Source organism: Symphalangus syndactylus, chromosome 22 (genome assembly GCF_028878055.3).
Source record: "Symphalangus syndactylus isolate Jambi chromosome 22, NHGRI_mSymSyn1-v2.1_pri, whole genome shotgun sequence".
Lineage (NCBI taxonomy): Eukaryota > Metazoa > Chordata > Mammalia > Primates > Hylobatidae > Symphalangus > Symphalangus syndactylus.
The window spans coordinates 17,413,882-17,435,316 of NC_072444.2; the positions used below are offsets into that span (position 1 = coordinate 17,413,882).

Consider the following 21,435-nt stretch of genomic DNA (forward strand, 5'->3'; position numbering starts at 1 on the left):
ATGGGCTTCTCTTTGTGGGTAACCTGACCTTTCTCTCTGGCTACCCTTAACAATTTTTCCTTCATTTCAACCTTGGTGAATTGACAATTATGTGTCTTGGGGTTGCTCTTCTCGAGCAGTATCTTAGTGATGTTCTCTGTATTTCCTGAATTTGAATGTTGGCCTGCCTTGCTAGGTTGGAGAAGTTCTCCTGGATAATATCCTGAAGAGTGTTTTCCAACTTGGTTCCATTCTCCCCGTCACTTTCAGGTACACCAATCAAACTTAGAGTTGGTCTTTTCACATAGTGCCGAGACCAGCTCAGTCAGGAAGACCCTAACCCAGTGGCACTAGAGGAATTAAAGACACACACATAGAAACATAGAGATGTGAAGTGGGAAATCAGGTCTCACAGCCTTCAGAGCTGAGAGCCTCGAACAGAGATTTACCCACATATTTATTAATAGCAAGCCAGTTATTAGCATTGTTTCTATAGATATTAAATTAACTAAAAGTATCCCTTATGGGAAACGAAGGGATGGGCCAAATTAAAGAAATAGTTTGGGCTAGTTAATGGCAGCAGGAGTATATCCTTAAGGCACAGATCACTCATGCTATTGTTTGTGGCTTAAGAATGCCTTTAAGTGGTTTTCCACCCTGGGCAGGCCAGGTGTTCCTTGCCCTCATTCCAGTAAACCCACAACTTCCAGTGTGGGCATTATGGCCATCATGAACATGTCACAGTGCTGCAGAGATTTTGTTTATGGTCAGTTTTGGGGCCAGTATATGGCCAGATTTTGGGGGGCTTGTTCCCAACATGTCCCCCTTCTTTGATTTGCAAATCAATAAAAGCAAAGGCAGCTTTGTCACTGTAAGCTACTTCTCACAGGAGTCAGGATCCACATCTGCAGACTATACAAAAGCAAAATCATCATTGAAATTACAGAGCTTCCAAGTGTTTTTATCCATTTTAATGGGTTACTAGCTGCTAATTTGTCTGCAGCTCCTTTAGGCACTCCAGTTCCTGGCATTAAGATCAGGTGTTGCTGGGATGCTTTAAATATTTGTTCTTTTAATTTTGCAGTATCCAAAGACAACTGTGTAGAGTGTCTTTCTATATGCTTTTTAACTCTTTCCCAAATTTTGATCTTATTAAGAACTAATAGTTTCCACAAATCCTTGTGTTTAGCTCCTACAGCGGGCCATATCATTTGTGGTTGAGGTGCCACTATACCACCATGGTTCCAGATAATAGGAACTCTTGCCATACTTCTTATCATTTCTACCATCTGACCATTTTGTTCAGATCAGCTGAACATAGTGTGGCCATGGCATGCAGACTTAGAGGTGCAATTCAAGCTAAACATCCCCTTAGGGGACCAATTAATAATGATTCCATAGGAATCTTTGCACAGCACCTCTGCCTGTTCTGCAATGCAATATTGCTAAACAAGTACCTTCAATATTTCTGGCCAGGTTCAATTTTGTTTACAAATAGGTTCTTGAGGGTGGTATGACTCAATTATAGGAGCAGATTTATTATGTTAAATACTGAGACCAGAAAGCATGTGTAAATGCGTCATAGAGTGATTATATCCAGGCATTATTACCAGCCAGGACTGATAAATATGCCCAATAAGTATAATGGTTCTCTGTGTCAGCCCTTGTTGAAGGAATACTCATGGCAGTGGTGATAACTGCTATCATAGCTACCATTCAATTACTCGTTGTGACTGGTTGTCCTGCTTTCCTCAGGTTTTCTTCTGCCATCTGTGACAGCTTCTTGATCTGTCCCCAGGTGAGCGGCTGTGTTCAACAGGTGTTGCTCATGACATTTGGTGTCCTCCTCAGCATCGGTCTTGACATGGCTGCAACCAGAGGGTCCTCAGGATCCTCCTGGAATCTGGCTCATGATAAGGTTTCAGGTATCTTGATGGTATCCAAATTGGCTGTTGATTTTGGCCTGGAAAAACACAAGCATAACCTCTACCCCAAGTTATTATTTTACCTATTTCCCAACTTTTTGTTATTGGATCTCTCCACCAAATCAGTTGTTCTGCTTCCGTCTTTGCAGCTAGTTTCTGTAGATGCTGTTCAGCTGCTGATAACATCTGGCCTTTGGGCAGGCTGAAAAAATTTAAAGTTAATAATGTTAGAATCAGTTGCATCTGTGCGGTTCCATGTTCTCTGTTTCCCCCTTTCTGCTTTTGCAACTGCTGTTTTAGGGAGATTCATTCTTTCCACTATGGCTTGTCCTTGAGAATTGCATGGGATAGTAGTAATGTGTTTAATATTCCACATAGATAAAAATGTAGCTAGAGCTTGGCTAGTATAGCCTGGGGCATTATCTGTTTTAATAGAGTCTAGAATGCCCATCACTGCAAAACACTGCAAAAGGTGACATTTAACACAGGCAGAAGACTCTCCTGATTGGCATGCAGCCCAGACAAAATGAGAAAAGGTATTCACACATACATGTACATAAGCTAGTCTCCCAAATGAGGGAATATGTGTGACATCCACTTGCCAAAGGGAGTTAGGTTCCAATCCTCAAGGATTAACTCTTCCTGTAAAAAATGAGGAATGTACCATTTGGCAAGTTGGGCATCGCTGGATAATAGCTTTAGCTTCTTTCCAGGTAATGCCGTATCTGCGTTTGAGACCAGAGGCATTAACATGGGTTAAATTGTGAAAGTGTCTAGCATTAGATATTGCATTAGCAACTAGGCAATCAGCCATTTGACTTCCTTCAGTCAAAGGTCCTGGAAGAGGTGTATGAGCCCTAATGTGAGTGATGTAAAAAGGATGCATTCTACTTCTAACTGCTGTTTGCAATTGGGTAAAAAAAGTCATCAGTTGTTCATTTGTATGAATTGTAACTGAGCATTTTCAATTAACTGTGTGGAATGAACCACATATGAAGAATCAGAAATCACAATAAGCATATCAGAAGAAGTCAATACTTCAATTACAGCTACAAGCTCTGCTTTTTGAGCTGAAGTATAGGGTGTCTGGAAAACTTTGCTTTTTGAGCCAGAATAAGAAGCTTTACCATTACTAGACCCATCTGTAAAAATATTCTTGGCACCTTCAATTGGTTTAAATTTAGTTATTTTAGGGAGAATCCAATTAGTTAATTTCAAAAACTGAAACAGTTTTGTTTTAGGAAAATGATTATCAAGAATAATCAGCTAAATGGGTTTGCCAAATAAGACTATTTATAAAAGCTTGCTGTATTTGTGCCTTTGTGAGAGGGACAATAATTTTTCCAGGATCATATCCATGTAATTTAGCAATCTGAGTTCTCCCAATCCCTATCATATTAGTGATTTGATCTAAATAAGGAGTTAGAGTCCGTGAATTAGCATGTGGAAGAAAAAGCCACTCAGTATACCAAGTCCTGTTCTTGTACAATAACACCAGTAGGTGAATGCTGTGTTGAAAAAATTAGCAAATCTAGAGTCTTCTCTGGATCTATTCTATTTATTTGAGCTTTATGGACTTGCTTCTCAATTAGTTGTAACTCTGCCTCAGCCTCCTTTGTTAATTGCCAAGGGCTAGTGAGACTGGGATTTCCTCTAAGAATAGAAAACGGATTACTCAGGGCATAGGTAGGAATGCCTAGAACAGGTCATATCCAATTTATGTCCCCTAGTAATTTTTGAAAAGTCATTTAATGTTTTTAATTGATCTCTATGTATGGTTACTTTCTGTGGCAAAATGGTAGTGTCATTTACTAAGGTCCCCAAGTAGGAGTAAGGAGGAGTAGTATGAATTTTGTCAGGAGATATAATTAAGCCAGCACAAGAAATTGAATTTTGCAAGTGATCATAACATTGGAGTAATATTTCTCGAGTGGGGGCAGCACAAAGTATATCATCCATATAATGAATAATGTAACACTGTGAAAATTTTTTACGAGTAGGTTCAATGGCTTGCCCTACATATGTCTGGCAAATAGTTGGACTGTTTAACATGCTCTGTGGCAACATGTTCCAATGGTAATGCAGGCTGCAGGTTGTTTACTGCAGGAATTGTAAATGCAAACCGTTCATAATCTTGCTCAGCTAAAGGGATAGTAAAGAAACAGTCTTTTAAATCTATGACTATTAAAGGCCAATTTCTTGGAATTATAGCAGGAGAAGGCAATCCTGGCTGTAATGCTCCCATAGGTTGTATAACTGAGTTGATGGCTCTTAAGTCAGTTAACATTCTCCATTTACCTGATTTTTTCTTAATTAGGAAAACTGGAGAATTCCAAGGCGAAAATGTTGGAGCTATGTGCCCGTTTTCTAATTGTTTAGTAACTAATTTCTCTAAAGCCTCCAGTTTCTCTTTACTTAGCGACCATTGTTCTATCCAAATTGGCTTATCTGTTAACCATTTTAAAGGTATAGGTTCTGGAGGCTTAAAAATGGGCTCCATTAAAAATGATCTCCTAATCTTTGGCAGGAACTTTGTCTTTCTGTTTGAAGTGGTTCTTTCAAATCTTGCAAATTTTTTTCCAGTCCCATACCAGGGACATACCACATTTCATGCATTATATGTTGACTTTGAGGGCTATACAATTGTTCTGGAATTAGAACTTGTGCTCCCCATCACTGTAATAAATCTTTTCCCCATAAATTTATAGGTACAGAAGTTATAATTGGTTGAATAGTCCCATGTTGTCCATCAGGCCCTTCACAATGCAAAATATAACTACTTTGATATACTTCAGGGGCTTTACCAACTCCAACTATGTTAAATTGAGTGGGTTGAATCGGCCATGCAGATGGCCAGTGCTGTAGAGAAATGATTGAAATGTCCGCTCCTGTATCTACCAAACCTTTAAATTTCTTTTCCTGAATAGTTATTTCACAGGTAGGACATTTATCAGTAATTTGATTCACCCAGTAAGCTGCTTTGCCTTGTTTACTTGTGCTTCCAAATTCTCCTGTTCATTTAATTTCACTTTTCCCCATTTCCACATAAGGCACAATCAAGAGCTGTGCTATGCACTCTCCTGGCTCTGCTTTCCAGGGAACAGAAGTAGATATAACAATTTGAATTTCCCCATTGTAATCTGAATCAATGACTCCTGTATGTATTTGTACCCCTCTTAAATTTAAACTAGACCTTCCTAGAAGTAATCATATCGTACCCTCTGGCAAGGGTCCACAGACTCCTGTTGGGACCTTTTATAGTGGTTCCCCAGGCAGACAGCTCACAGATTTTGTGCAGCATAAATCTACTGTGGCACTACTGGCTGTGGTGGGGGACAGACATTGTATGGGGGTGAGAGAATGGCCTGAGCTGAAAATGCCCCAGTTTAGAATGGGGCCCAGGACGGGCCCCTCACGGTTTTTTCTGAAATCAGGTTCCCTTCTTTATCAAACTTAGAGTGACACTGATTAGCCCAATGTTTTCCTTTTTTACATTTTGGACATATTTCAGACTCAGCAGTTTTCTTTTTTCCCCTATCTGGCAGCCTGACTTGCTGATTATTTCTACATTCTTTTTTAGTATGAATAGCTTGTTTAAATTCTTTGAGTAATTTAAAAGGAAAAGGCTCAAATGCAGCTATAATATTTCCCTGTTGATCTGGGCGGGCGTATTCTAACAAGGAACTGCCAAGCCTCTAAATCACCCTCTCATCTAGCTTGCTGAATTCCTGCCTGAATAGAACTAAGAGCGATCGCACGAGGCGCTGCTTGAGCAGTCACTGGGGCAACTACTTTTCGCCCAGTGTTCTCTGGAAAAGAAAGATCTGGAAGGTCATTTTCTTCGAAATAATGAGGGAGTGCACAAGGGTAGGGATGAACCTCTCCCTCCTTTGCCTCTTTAGCTTTAGCTGGCAAATAAACCTGGTCTATAACCTCTTCTGTTACTTCATTATACTCTCCTTCCTCATCATCAGTGTGAAAAAGTGCCAAGGTAGAATGAACCACAGCCCACACCTGTCCCATTGTTACCCTGATGCTTCTGAGCTCCCCTTCTTACTCACCATGGGGATTGCTTTAAGAGGACTCAGGTGTCCTCCAGCTAGTTCCACATTCTCCAACCATTGCTCTGGCAACCCTTCAACCTGGATTTGAGCCCCCATGATGGACGCCACTTGCCAAGACCAGCTCAGTTGGGGAGACCCTAACCCAGAGGCACTAGAGGAATTAAAGATACACACATAGAAATATAGAGGTGTGAAGTGGGAAATCAGGGGTCTCACAGCCTTCAGAGCTGAGAGCCTTGAACAGAGATTTACCCACATATTTATTAACAGCAAGCCAGTCATTAGCATTTTTTCTATAGATATTAAATTAACTGAAAGTATCCCTTATGGGAAATGAAGGGATGGGCCAAATTAAAGGAATAGGTTGGGCTAGTTAACTGCAGCAGGAGCATGTCCTTAAGGCACAGATCACTCATGCTATTGTTTGTGGCTTAAGAATGCCTTTAAGTGGTTTTCCGCCCTAGGTCGGCCAGGTATTCTTTGCCCTCATTCCAGTAAACCCATAACTTTCCAGTGTGGGCATTATGGCCATCATGAACATGGCACAGTGCTGCAGAGATTTTGTTTATGGCCAGTTTTGGGGCCAGTATATGGCCAGATTTTGGGGGGCTTGTTCCCAACACATAGTCCCATATTTCTTAGAGGCTTTGTTCATTTCTTCTTACTCTTTTTTCTCTAAATTTCTCCTCTCACTTTATTTCATTAATTTGATCTTCAATCACTGATACCCTTTCTTCCACTTGATCAAATCATCTATTGAAGCTTGTGCATGTGTCACGAAGTTCTCATGCCATGGTTTTCAGCTCCATGAGGTCATTTAAGGTCTTCTCTACACTGTTTATTCTAGTTAGCCATTTGTCTGATCTTTTTTCAAGGTTTTTAGCTTTCTTGCAATGGGTTTGAACATCCTCCTTTAACTCGGAGAAGTTTGTTATTACAGACCTTCTGAAGCCTAATTCTGTCAGCTTGTCAAAGCCATACTCCATCCAGCTTTGTTCCATTCCTGGCAAGGAGCTGCGATCCTTTGGAGGAGAAGAGGCACTCTGGTTTTTAGAATTTTCAGCTTGTCTACTCTGGTTTCTCCCCATCTTTGTGGTTTTATCTACCTTTGGTCTTTGATGCTGGTGACCTACCGATGGGGTTTTGGTGTAGATGTCCTTTTTGTTGATGTTGATGCTATTCCTTTCTGTTTGTTAGTTTTCCTTCTTAGAGACAGCTCTCTCAGCTGTAGGTCTGTTGGAGTTTGCTAGAGGTCCACTCCAGACCCTGTTTGCCTGGGTATCACCAGCAGAGGCTGCAGAACAGCAAATATTGCTGCCTGATCCTTCCTCTAGAAGCTTCATCCCAGAGGGGCACCTGCCTGTATGAGGTGTCATTCAGCCCCTACTGGGAGGTGTCTCCCAGTTAGGCTACACAGGGGTCAGGGACCCACTTGAGGAGGCAGTCTGTCTGTTGTCAGAGCTCAAACACCATGCTGGGAGAACCACTGCTCTCTTCAGAGCTGTCAGACAGGGATGTTTAAGTCTGCAGAAGTTTCTGCTGCCTTTTTTTCCGCTATGCCCTGCCCCCAGAGGTGGGGTCTACAGAGGCAGCAGGCCTTGCAGAGCTGCAGTGAGCTGTGCCCAGTTTGAGCTTCCCCAGCCACTTTGTTTACCTACTCAAGCCTCAGCAATGGTGGACACCTCTTGCCCTGCCAGGCTGCTGCCTTGCAGGTCAATCTCAGACTGCTGTGCTAGCAGTCAGCAAGGCTCCATGAGCATGGGACCCACCGATCCAGACATGGGATATAATCTCCTGGTGTGCCATTTGCTAAGATCATTGGAAAATCGCAGTATTAGGGCAGGAGTGTCCCAATTTTCCAGGTACAGTCTGTCATGGCTTCCCTTGGCTAGGAAAGGGAAATCTCCTGACCCCTTGTGCTTCCTGGGTGAGGTGATGCCCCACCCTGCTTCAGCTCACCCTCCGTGGGCTGCACCAACTGTCCAACCAGTCCCAAAGAGATGAACCTTGTACCTCAGTTGGAAATGCAGAAATCACCATCTTCTGCATTGATCATGCTGGGAGCTGCAGACCAGAGCTATTCCTATTTGGCCATCTTGGAATGGACTTATTTCTGCATTTCCAACAGGGGTACCTTGTTCATCTCATTGGGTCCAGCCCACAGAGGGTGAGCAAAAGCAGGGTGGGGAGTTGCCTCACCCAGGAAGTGCAAGGAGCCAGGGGCCTCCTTTTCCCAGCCAAGGGAAGCTGTGAGGAATTGTGCTACCTGGCCCAGATACTATGCTTTTCCCATGGTTTTTGCAATCTACAGACCAGGAGATTCCCTCGTGTGCATATACTACCAGGGCCCTGGGTTTCAAGCACAAAACTGGGCAGCTGTTCAGGCAGACACCGAGCTAGCTGTAGGAGTTTTTTTGTTTGTTTTTTTGGTACCCCAGTGGCGCCTGGAACCCCAGTGAGAGAGAACCATTCACTGCCCTGGAAAGGGATCTGAAACCAGGGAGCCAAGTGGTCTCACTGAGTGGGTCCCACTCCTACAGAGCACAGCAAGCTAAGAGCCACTAGCTTGAAAGTCTCGCTGCCAGCACAGCTGTTTGAAGTCAACCTGGAATGATCCAGCTTGGTGCAGGGAGAGGCATCCACCATTATTGAGGCTTGAGTAGGCAGTTTTCCCCAGACAGTGTTAACGAGGCCTGGAAGTTCAGACTGGGCAGAACTCAACACAGCACAGCAAAGTGGCTGTGGCCAGACTGCCTCTCTAGATTCCTCTTCACTGGGCAGGGCATCTCTGAAAGAAAGGCAACAACCCCAGTCAAGGGCTTATGGATAAAACTCCCATCTCCCTGGAACAGAGCACCTAGGGGAAGGGGCACCTGTGGGCACAGCTTCAGTGGACTTAAACATTCCTGCTTGCCAGCTCTGAAGAGAGCAGTGGACCCTTACAAGGAGGGTTCTCCAAGCACAGCACTCAAGTTCTGCTAGGGGACAGACTACCTTCTCAAGTGGGTCCCTGACCCTCCTGCCTCCTACTAGGAGAAACCTCCCTACAGGGGTTGAAAGACTCTTCATACACTAGAGCTCTGCCTGGCATCAGGCCAGTATCCCTCTGGGACAAAACTTCCAGAGGAAGGAGCACGCAGCAATCTTTGCTCTTCTGCAGCCTCCGCTGGTGATACCCAGGCAAACAGGGTCTAGAGTGGACCCCCAGCAAACCGCAGCAGACCTGCAGAAGAGGGGTCTGACTGTTAGAAATAAAACTAACAAACAGAAAGCAATAACATCAACATCAACAAAAAGGACCCCCACACAGAAACCCATCCAAAATTCATCAGCCTCAAAGATAAAAGGTAGATAAATCCACAAAGATGAGGAAAAACCAGCGTAAAAAATGCTGAAAATTCCAGAAACCAGAATGCCTCTTCTCCTTCAAATGACTGCAACTCCTTTCCAGCTAAGGCACACAACTGGACAGAGAATGAGTTTGATGAATTGACACAAGTCGGCTTCAGAAGGTGGGTAATAACAAACTCTTCTGAGCTAAAGGAGAACGTTCTAACCCAATGCAGGGAAGCTAAAAACCTTGATGGAATGTTATAGAAACTGCTAACTAGAATAACCAGTTTAGAGAAGAACATAAATAGCCTGATGGAACTGAAAAACACAGCACGAGAACTTCGCGAAGCATACACAAGTATCAATAGTTCAATCGATCAAGCAGAAGAAAGGATATCAGAGACTGAAGATCAACTTACTAAAATAAGGTGTGAAGACAAGATTAGAGAAAAAAGAATGAAAAAAATGAAAAAAGCCTCCAAGAAATATGGGACTATGTGAAAAGACCAAACCTATGATTGATTGGGGTCCCTGAAAGTGACAGGGAGAATAAAACCAAGCTAGAAAACACACTTCAGGATATTATCCAGGAGAACTTCCCCAACCTAGCAAGGCAGGCCAACATTCAAATTCAGGAAATACAGAGAACATCACTAAGATACTCCTCAAGAAGAGCAACCCCAAGACACATAATTGTCAGATTCTCCAAGGTTGAAACGCAAGAAAATATGTTAAGGGCAGCCAGAGAGAAAGGTCAGGTTACCTACAAAGGGAAGCCCATCAGACTAACAGGGGATCTCTCTGAAGAAACCTTACAAGCCAGAAAAGAGTGGAGGCCAATATTCAACATTCTTAAAGAAAAGAATTTTCAATCCAGAATTTCATATTCAGCCAAACTAATTTTCATAAGTAAAGGAGAAATAAAATCCTCTACAGACAAGCAAATGCTGAGAGATTTTGTCACCACCAGGCCTGTCTTACAAGAGTTCCTTAAGGAAGCACTAAACATGGAAAGGAACAACCAGTACCAGCCACTGCAAAAACACACTAAAATATAAAGACCAATGACACTATGAAGAAACTGCATCAACTAATGTGCAAAATAACCAGCTGGCATCATAATGACAGGATCAAATTCACACATAACAATATTAATCTTAAATGTAAGTGGGCTAAATGCCCCAATTAAAAGACACAGACTGGCAAATTGGATAGAGTCAAGACCCACCAGTGTGCTGTATTGAGGAGACCCATCTCACATGCAAAGACACACATAGGCTCAAAATAAAGGGAAGGAGGAATATTTACCAAGCAAATGGAAAGCAAAAAAAAAAAAACAGCAGGGATTGCAATCCTGGTCTCTGATAAAACAGACTTTAAACCAACAAAGATCAAAAAAGAAAAAGAAAGGCATTACATAATGGTAAAGGGATCAATTCAACAAGAAGAGCTAACTACCCTAAATATATATGCACCCAATACAGGAGCACCCAGAGTCATAAAGCAAGTTTTTAGACACCTACAAAGAGACTTAGACTCCCAAACAATAATAGTGGAAGACTTTAATGCCTCACTCTCAATATTAGACAGATCAATGAGACAGAAAATTAAAAAGGACATTCAGGACTTGAACTCAACTCTGGACCAAGAGGACCTAATAGATATCTACAGAACCCTCCACCACAAATCAAGAGACTATACATTCTTCTCAGCACCACATAGCACTTATTCTAAAATCAAACACATAATTGGAAATAAAACACTCCTGAGCAGATGCAAAAGAATAGAAATCACAATAGTCAGCCTCTCAGACCATAGTGCAATCAAATTAGAACTCAGGATTAAGAAACTCACTCAAAACTGCACAACTACATGAAAACTGAACAACCTTCTCCTGAATGACTACTGGCTAATCAACAAAATTAAAGCAGAAATAACGAAGTTCTTTGAAACCAGTGAGAACAGAGACAACATACCAGAATCTCTGGGACACATTTAAAGCAGTGTGCAGAGGGAAATTTGCAGCACTAAATGCCCACATCAGAAAGCAGGAAAGATCTAAAATTGGCACCCTTATATCACAATTAAAAGAACTAGAGATGCAATAGCAAACAAATTCAAAAGCTAGCAGAAGGCAAGAAATAACTAAGATCAGAGCAGAATTTAAGGAGACAGAGACACAAAAAACCCTTCAAAAAAATCAACGAATCCAGGAGCTGGTTTTTTGAAAAGATCAACAAAATAGACCACTAGCCCGACTAGTAAAGAAGAAAAGAGAGAAGAATCAAATAGATACAGTAAAAAATGATAAAGGGGATATCACCACTGATCCCACACAAACTACCACCAGAGAATACTATAAATACCTCTATGCAAATAAGCTAGAAAATCTAGAAGAAATGGATAAATTCCTGGACACATACTCCCTCCCAAGACTGAACCAGGAAGAAGTCGAATCCCAGAATAGACCAATAACAAGTTCTGAAATTGAGGCAGTAATTAATAGCCTACCAACCAAATAAAAGCCCAGGACCAAATGGATTCATAGCCAAATTCTACCAGAGGTACAAAGAGGAGCTGGTACCATTCCTTCTGAAACTATTCCAAACAACAGAAAAAATCCTGATTCCAAAATCTGGCAGAGACAACAAAAAAAGAAAATTTCAGGCCAATATCCCTGATGAAAATCAATGCAAAAATCCTCAATAAAATATTGGCAAACTGAATCCAGCAGCATATCAAAAAGCTTATCCACCACGATCAAGTCGGCTTCACCTCTGAGATTCAAGGCTGGTTCAACACATACAAATTAGTAAATGTAATCCATCACATAAACAGAACCAATGACAAAAACTACATGATTATTTCAATAGGTGCAGAAAAGGCCTTCGATAAAATTCAACACTCCTTCATGCTAAAAACTCTCAATAAACTAGGTATTGATGGAACATACCTCAAAATGATAACAGCCTTTTAGGACAAACCCACAACCACACACCAGGGCCTTTTGGGGGTTGGGGGGAAAGGGGAGGGAGAGCATTAGGACAAATACCTAATGTATGTGGGGCTTAAAACCTAGATGACAAGTTGATAGGTGCAGCAAACCACCATGACACATGTATACCTATGTAATAAACCTGCATGTTCAGCACATGTATACCAGAACTTAAACTAAATTTTTAAAAAAGAACAATCCAATTAAAAACTGGCAAGAGACATGACCAGATATCTCACAAAAGGTACACAGATGGCAAATAAGCACACGAAAATATGCTGAACATGATACGTCAGTAGAATTACAAATTAAGGCTGGGTGCAGGGGCTCGCCCCTATAATCCCAGCCGTTTGAGATGCTGAGGCAGGCAGATCACTTGAGGTCAGGAGTACGTGACCAGCCTGGCCAATACAGTGAAACCCCATCTCTACTAAAAATACAAAAATTAGCTGGGCATGGTCATGCACGTCTGTAATCCCAGCTACTCATGAGGCTGAGGCAGGAAAATCACTTGAACCCAGGAGGCAGAAATTGCAGTGAACTGAGATTGCACCACTGCACTTTAGCCTGGGTGACAGAGCTAGACTCCATTTCAAAAAAAGAAAAAAGAATTACAAATTAAAACTATGAGATACCATTACACACATATTAGAATGGCTAATGTCCAAAATACTGACAATATAAAATTGTTACTGAAGTGTCAGGGGTTTGGTCTAGGTCTTGTTGCTTACAGCACAGAAAGTCAATCACTAAGACAGCAAGTACTGCCAGGGAAGAAGGCTTTGATGAGATGCTGCAGCTGAGACTATGGGAGATCAGTCTCAAATCCACCTCCCCAACAAATGGGAAGTTATATAGCAGGGAAGAAATGTATCCATGTGTAGGAAAACAGCAATTAGGAAGGAATAAGGAAGAGGAATTGGTCAACAGGAAACAGGTAGTCAGTTAGGCCTATCAGGGGAAATTCAGTCAGATATTGGGTGAAATTCACCCCCGATATTTCACATAGTTTCTTTTCTATTTTCCCTAAGTGTCAGCTGGTCTGAGAAATAAAGGGACAGAGTGCAAAAGAGAAATTTTAAAGCTGGGTGTCCGGGCAAGACATCACATGTTGGCAGGTTCCATGATGCCCCACAAGCTGCAAAACCAGCAAGTTTTCATTAGTGATTTTCAAAAGGGGAGGGAGTGGGTCACAGAGATCACATGCTTCACAAGGTAATAGAATATCACAAGGCAAATGGAGGCAGGGCAAGATCACAGGACCACAGGACCGGGGTGAAATTAAAATTGCCAATGAAGTTTCGGGCACACATTGTCATTGATAACATCAGGAGACAGGGTTTGAGAGCAGACAACCCATCTGACCGAAACTTATTAGGTGGGAATTTCCTCGTCCTAATAAACCTGGGAGTGCTACGGGAGACTGGGGCTTATTTCATCCCTATAGCTGGGACCATAAAAGACGGCCACCCTCGAAAGCGGCCATTTCAGAGGCCTACCCTCAGGGATGCATTCTCTTTCTCAGAGATGTTCCTTGCTGAGAAAAAGAATTCAGCGATATTTCTCCCATTTGCTTTTGAAAGAAGAGAAATATGGCTCAGTTCCACCCGGCTCACTGGCGGTCAGAGTTTAAGGTTATCTCTCTTGTTCCCTGAACATTGCCATTATCCTGTTCTTTTTACAAGGTGCCCAGATTTCCTATTGTTCAAACACACATGCTCTACAAACAATTTTTTCAGTTAATGCAATCATCACAGGGTCCCAAGGCAACATACATCCTCCTCAGCTTACGAAGATGACAGGATTACGAGATTAAAGTAAAGACAGGCATAGGAAATCACAAGGGTATTGACTGGGGAAGTGATAAGTGTCCATGAAATCTTCACAATTTATGTTCAGAGATTGCAGTAAAGACAGGCATAAGAAATTATAAAAGTATTAATTTGGGGAACTAATAAATGTCCATGAAATCTTCACAATTTATATTCTTCCACCATGGCTTCAGCCAGTCCCTCTGTTCGGGGTCCCTGACTTCCCACAACATAGGCCATTATGACAGGCAAGAGATCTGGTGTCTTATTGTACAGACGCAGTTATCTGGTAAGTTTCAATTCCTTGATACTATCTTAGAGGCTTGCTGGTTGGTTTCCTGAGAAAGGAAGTCAGATAAGACAAATGTAACTTTCTCAAGGTTGAAGACTGGGAGAGTCAATTTCCACGTTTATTCAAAGAAACCACAAATGTCAGTTCTACAGGACAACTGGGCTGGTTTCAAAATGGCTGGTGAAGATGCGGAGTAATAGAAACTCTCATTCATTGTTGGAGGGAATGCAAAATGGTACAGCCATTTGGAAGACAGTTTGGTGTTTTCTTACAAAAATACACATTAAACTCTTGTTGTATGATCCAGCAATTGTGCTCCTTGATATTTACCCTAATAAGAGGAAAACTTATTTCCACACAAAGACCTGCACATGAAATGTTTCAAATCTTTATAGCAGCTTTATTCATAATTGCTAAAACTTGGAAGCAACCAAGTTGTCCTTCAGTAGGTAAATGGATAAACTGTGGTACACATGACAATGTAATATTACTCAATAATAAAAATAAATGAGCTGTCACCTCATCAAAAGACATAGAGGAAACTTAAAGGTATATTACTAAGTGAAATAAGTCAATTTGGAAGGCTACATACTGTATGAATCAACTACATGACATTTGAAAAAGGTTAAACTATGGAGACAGTAAAATGATCATGGTTGTCAGGATGATGTTTGGGGGAAGGAGGAATAAATAGGCAGAGCATAGGGAATTTTTAAAATAGTGAAACTACTCTGTCTCATAGTGTAAGAGTGGATACATGTCACGTTACATTTGCTAAAACCCATAGTGTATAATACCAAAAATGAACCCTAATATAAACTATGGACTTCCTTTGATGTGTCAACGTCGGTTCATTGATTCTAACAGATGTACCACAATGGTGGGGGATGTTGATGGTGAAGGAGGATGTGTGTTTGGGGAAGAGGGAATATGTGGGGACTCTCTGTACTCTCAGATCAAGTTTATTTCAAATGTCACTGCTCTTTCAAAAAGCCTTTTAAAATAAGGAGAGGGAGAGAGAAGGAAATGCAGTGTTTAGCCTTCTAGCCTCTGCAATACTGACAGACACACCAGAAGGCTGGAATAAATGTTGAGTGAGCTAAGCCACAGAAACCGCTTACCCAGATAACTCCTAAACTCCCTCCAGACCTCTGGTAAAGTGCCATCTCCTTAGAAAACCTTCTCTGATCCCAAGACTAGTTGAGGGCTCTCTGCCTCATGCTGTCCCAATGGATCATAGCACATGACATTCTATAATTGTGTGTGTGTTCATGTGTGTGTGTGTGTGATCATCTGACTGATGTCTGTCTCTGCTGCCAGATTGAAAAATGCTCTCAGGGAAGAAACTGTTTCTGTTTTGCCACCATGGCATTACCACACAGTGCCTGGATTATTGAGTAGGTCCTCCCTAAATATTTATTGAAGGAATAGTGATATTTTTAAAACTATAAGAAGAATGAACCCAAAATGAAAAGTCTAACAGAGCATTCTGTTGCTGAGGCCATGGAGGAAAAGACAGTCTCAAACATTAGTAGTGAGAATGTGAGTTAGTGCAACCATTCTGTAGGAGAATTTGACATTACCTAACAAAATTACACATGCACTTACCTTTTGACCCAGTAATCCTACTTTTAGGAATCTGTCCAGAAGATACACTTCCAATGTTATGAAAATACACATGCACAGGTTGCTGACTGAATCAATGTTTGTAATTGTGAAACACTAGAAAAACCTAAATGCCTATTCTCGGAGAATGGTTGGAAAAATTACAGTACATTCCCACAATGGAGGACTATAGAAATGCAAGAGGGGCTTTGACCTTGTCAGGGAAGCCACCAGGAAAGACTTCCCTGAGTTAAGAGGAAAAAAATTAAACATTTTTTTTAAAAGAAAGACGATCTCTCTCTGCTTATATGAAATGATTTCCTAGATATACTGTTGGGTAAAAATAGCAAAGTACAAAATGATCTATGATATGCTACCCTTTGTGTAAGAAAGCCGTGGCTAAAAGAAAATAAACATGTACCTACACATTTATGCAAAAGATTCAGGAAGAATCAACCAAAAACGAATGAGATTGGCTACTATGATAAACACACCCTAGAATGACCTCCAGTGAGTTTACCTTTGTATAATCCTTTCCCTTTGAGTACAGGAAGAACCTGTGAATTGCTTCCAACAGAATACAGCAAAGGATGTGGGGTAGTCAGACCCTTGATGAGGCTACATTATGGAAGATTCAGTCTTAGCAGATTGGAGTGAGTGATTCTCCTGGTGGCCTTGAAGAAGGGAGCTGCCATGTTGTAACTGCCTATGGAGAGGAAGTCTAGGAGCTGAGGCCATGGAGGAGCATGGGGGAGAACCAAGCAGAGGGGTATGATCTCTACATAGGAACACAAGCCAAACAACTTGTTTGCAGTCTTGTGAGATAAGAAACCTATGTTTGTTTGTTTTTTGAGACGGAGTTTCACTCTCGTTGCCCAGGCTAGAGTGCAATGGCGCAATCTCGGCTCATGGCAACCTCTGCCTACTGGGTCCAAGCGATTCTCCTGCCTCAGCCTCCCGAGTAGCTGGGATTACAGGTATGTGCCACCACACCCAGCTAATTTTGTATTTTTAGTAGAGACAGGGTTTCTCCATGTTGGTCAGGCTGGTCTCGAACTCCTGACCTCGGGTGATCCACCCACCTCAGCCTGCCAAAGTGCTGAGATTACAGGCATGAGCCACCACACCCAGCCAGAAACCTATGTTGTTTTAAGCTGCTAAGTTTGTGATAACTTATTACGCAGCAATAGATAACTAACGCCGTTACCTATGAGCCATGGGGAGAGAATGAGGTGGGAAGAAGAGGAAAATGAGAAGATAGTAGGCATGAGTGAGAAGCAACACCTCTGAGTATACTTTTTAGTATGGCTTTCACCTTGTTTCACATGGGAAGGCTTCACATACCCTCAAAAGCAATAAATAATTAAAATCAACCAGGAAAAAGGTAGAACCCAAAATGGAATACAAATAACAAATAAATTTATAACTATATGACAAATCAATATAATAACCACACTTAAGGTAGGCTGCAAGAAAAGAGATAACCTATGTAACTTCAGAAAACAGTATTTTGATGGTATACCAAAAGGCTAAAGATACAAATAACTATACACAAATACAGTACTGTAGTTAGTAAATTTATTTCTCACAGTTATGGATTAATAATTCTGAAGCTACTTCAATTGTACTATAATTGAACAAATAAGTAAATATATTGTGAAAAACTTGTCAGAGAAAGGAGTTATAAATAAGGAAGGGGGAGGCTGGGTGTGGTGGCTCATGCCTGTAATCCTAGCACTTTTGGAGGCCAAGGTGGGCAGATTATGAGGTCAGGAGATTGGCTAACACGGTGAAACTCGACCTCTACTAAAAATACAAAACCTTAGCCAGGCATGGTGGCAGGCGCCTGTAGTCCCAGCTACTCTGGAGGCTGGGGCAGGAGAATGGCATGAACTTGGGAGGCCGAGCTTGCAGTGAGCCGAGATGGCGCCACTGCACTCCAGCCTGGGCGACAGAGCAAGACCCCATCTCAAAAAAAAAAATAAAATAATAAATAAAGAAGGGGGAAGGTTGTAATTACCTATATGGTTTTGAACTTTTTCCAAAAAAAAACTGGAGGTATAGGGGCGGGGCGCAGTGGCTCACGCCTGTAATCCCAGTGCTTTGGGAAGCCGAGGTGGGTGGATCACGAGGTCAGGAAATCGAGATCATCCTGGCTAACATGGTGAAACTCCATCTCTATTAAAAATACAAAAAATTAGCCAAGTGTGATGGTGGGCACCTGTAGTTCCAGCTACTCAGGAGGCTGAGGCAGGAGAATGGTGTGAACCCAGGAGGCAGAGCTTGCAATGAGCTGAGATGGCGCCACTGCACTCCGGCCTGGGCAAAAGAGCCAGACTCTGTCTCAAAAAATAAAAAAAATAAAAAAATAAAAATAAGTTTGAACATCTTGTGGTGCAAGAAAGGAAGTGTTTTTGCCTGAGTTCAGGAGATCGAGACCATCCTGGGCAATATGGCAAAACCTCTTCTCTAATAAAAATACAAAAAATCAGCTGAGCACAGTGACACATGCCTGTAGTCTCAGCTATTCCAGAGGCTGAGGCATGAGCATCACTTGAACCCAGGAGGTGGAGGTTGCAGTGAGCTGAGATCATGCCACTGCACTCCAGCTGCCTGGGCAACAGAGCATGACTCTGTCTCAAAAAAAAAAAAAAAAAATGATGAGAACATGTTAAGACAACATAGGTGTAAACTCAAAGGAACTCTTCATGGCCAAGATGGAACAATTTGAGTAAGAAAACAAATAGTATAGAAAATAAGCCCCTACTAATACAAATGGTTGAATACATAACTAGAAGGAAAAGCTTCTGCCCATAGTAGAATTCAAATTCTTCATATAAAAAGAATGAGGAAACCAGGAAAACACCATTAATAATTGCTACAGCCAAGAACCTTCGATTAATGCTGAAATGGCTAAAATTAGTGAGTGGAAAGAGGTCTTGAGAGGTGACAGTGTGCTGGCAGTCCTTGCAGTCCTTGCAGCCCTTGCTTGCTCTCGGTGCCTCCTCTGCCTGGGCTCCCACTTTGGTGGCACTTGAGGAGCCCTTCAGCCCGCCACTGCCCTGTGGGAGCCCCTTCCTGGGCTGGCCGAGGCTGGAGCCGGCTCCCTCAGCTTGTGGGGAGGTGTGGAGGGAGAGGCACAGGCGGGAACCGGGGCTGCTGCGTGGCGCTTGCGGGCCAGCACAAGTTCTGGGTGGGCGTGGGCTCGGTGGGCCGCACTCAGAGTGGCCCGCCTGCCCTGCCAGCCCCAGTCAGTGAGGGGCTTAGCACCTGGGCCAGAAGCTGCTGTGCTCGACTTCTCGCCGGGCCTTAGCTGCCTCCCCACGGGGCAGGGCTGGGGACCTGCAGCCCACCATGCCTGAGCCTCCCCCCTCCACCGTGGGCTTCTGCACTGCCTGAGCCTCCCCGACGAGTGCCACCCCCTGCTCCACAGTGCCCAGTCCCATCGACCACCCAAGGGCTGGGGAATGCCGTGCACAGCACAGGACTGGCAGGCAGCTCCACCTGCGGCCCGGTGCGGGATCCAATGGGTGAAGCTAGCTGGGCTTCTGACTCTGGTGGGGACTTGGAGAACCTTTATATCTAGTTAAGGGATTGTAAATACACCAATCGGCACTCTGTATCTAGCTCAAGGTTTGTAAACACACCAATCACCACCCTGTGTCTAGCTCAGGGTTTGTGAATTCACCAGTCGACACTCTGTATCTAGCTACTCTGGTGGGGACTTGGAGAACCTTTGTGTCCACATCCTATCTAGCTAATCTAGTGGGGAAGTGGAGAACTTTTGTGTCTAGCTCAGGGATTGTAAACGCACCAATCAGCACCCTGTCAAATCAGCTCTCTGTAAAACAGACCAATCTGCTCTCTGTAAAATGGACCAATAAGCAGGATGTTGGGGGGTTGGCGGGCAGATAAGGGAATAAAAGCAGGCTGCCGGAGCCAGCAGTGGCAACCTGCTTGGGACCCGTTCTACACTATGGAAGCTTTGTTCTTTTGCTCTTTGCAATAAATCTTTCTGCTGCTCACTCTTTGGGTCCACACTGCCTTTATGAGCTGTAACACTCACCGCGAAGGTCCGCAGCTTCACTCCTGAGCCAGCGAGACCACGAACCCACCAGAAGGAAGAAACAACGAACACATCTGAACATCAGAAGGAACAAACTCCGGACACGCCGCCTTTAAGAACTGTAACACTCACCGCAAGGGAACGCGGCTTCATTCTTGAAGTCAGTGAGACCAAGAACCCACCAATTCTGGACACGGTATGGTGAGAAAAGGGACATTTGAACCATCTCAAAGTATCTCCCCACAACATACTTATTAATTACAAAAGGAAAAGTAGTAACTTTACAGTGGAGAAACCCATCAGACACCATCTTAACCAGTGAACAGAATTAACATCAATAGTAGTGAGATATACCAATATCATTGAGAAAGACACCATATCACTTTGTAACATTCTTGCTAAAAATGCATAACCTCAATCTGATCATGACAGTGTATCAGACAAACCCAAAATGGATGACATTCTACAAAAGCTTGACCAGTACTAATCAACAGTATCACAGTCATAGAAGGCCAAGAAAAGTAAGGAGATGTCACAGATTAGCAAAAACTAAGGAGACATGAAAACTACATGCAATGTGAGAGCCTGGAAGAAAAAAGACACGAGTAGGAAAACTGGTGAAATCAAAATAATGCCTGTAGATTAGTTAATAACATTAATTTCCTGGTTTCCATGGTTGTACAATGGCTGTGGAAGATGTTAACATTAGGGAACCTGGGTGAAGGGCATTTCTTCTGTAAGTAAAAATTCCACTTTTGCAATTTTTTTCTGTAAGTAAAAATTTATCTCAAAATGAAAAATTTTTTAAAGTAACGTATGTTCACAAAGGAACATTAGGAAACAGTAGCAGAAAAATTTCAACCGTAATCCTGCTATTAAAAACAACGGCTGGCCAGGCTTGGTGGCTCACACCTGTAATCCCAGCACTTTGGGAGTCTGAGTGGGCGGATCATGAGGTCAAGAGATCAAGACCATCCTGGCCAACATGGTGAAACCCCGCCTCTACTAAAAATACAAAAATTAGCTGGGCGTGGTGGCACACGCCTGTAGTCCCAGCTACTCCAGAGGCTGAGGCAGGAGAATCTCTTGAACCTGGGAGGCGGAGGTTGCAGTGAGCCGAGATCGCATCACCGCACTCCAGCCTGGTGACAAAGCAAGACTCCGTCTCAAAAACAAACAAACAAAAACAACAACAACAAAAACCTGCATATGCAGATATTGATTTGGCAAAAGAAAAAAACTGTTGTCAATATGCTGATTCTTTTAGTTATTAATAATGCAAGGAAAGTGTTCTGAGCACTGACTAAGCTCAAAGCACCTCGCTTTAAGCACTCCAATCTTGTGTAAAATTGCCACCCTCCTAAT

General features: G+C 42.6%; 1 protein-coding gene across 2 annotated transcripts in view; it reads right to left on the bottom strand.

The window, feature by feature from the left end:
- Nucleotides 1–21,435, bottom strand: part of OTUD3 (OTU deubiquitinase 3) — a 139,712-nt gene that overhangs the window by 44,953 nt on the left and 73,324 nt on the right. The window contains exon 9 of one of the 2 annotated variants that reach the window (XR_010118941.1): nt 363–2,106. The exons of the other annotated variant lie outside the window; for it this stretch is intronic. The gene's annotated coding sequence lies outside the window, so the exon portion shown is untranslated. Of the gene's footprint in view, nt 1–362; nt 2,107–21,435 lie in introns of those variants that run through there. 2 annotated transcript variants of the gene reach the window in all.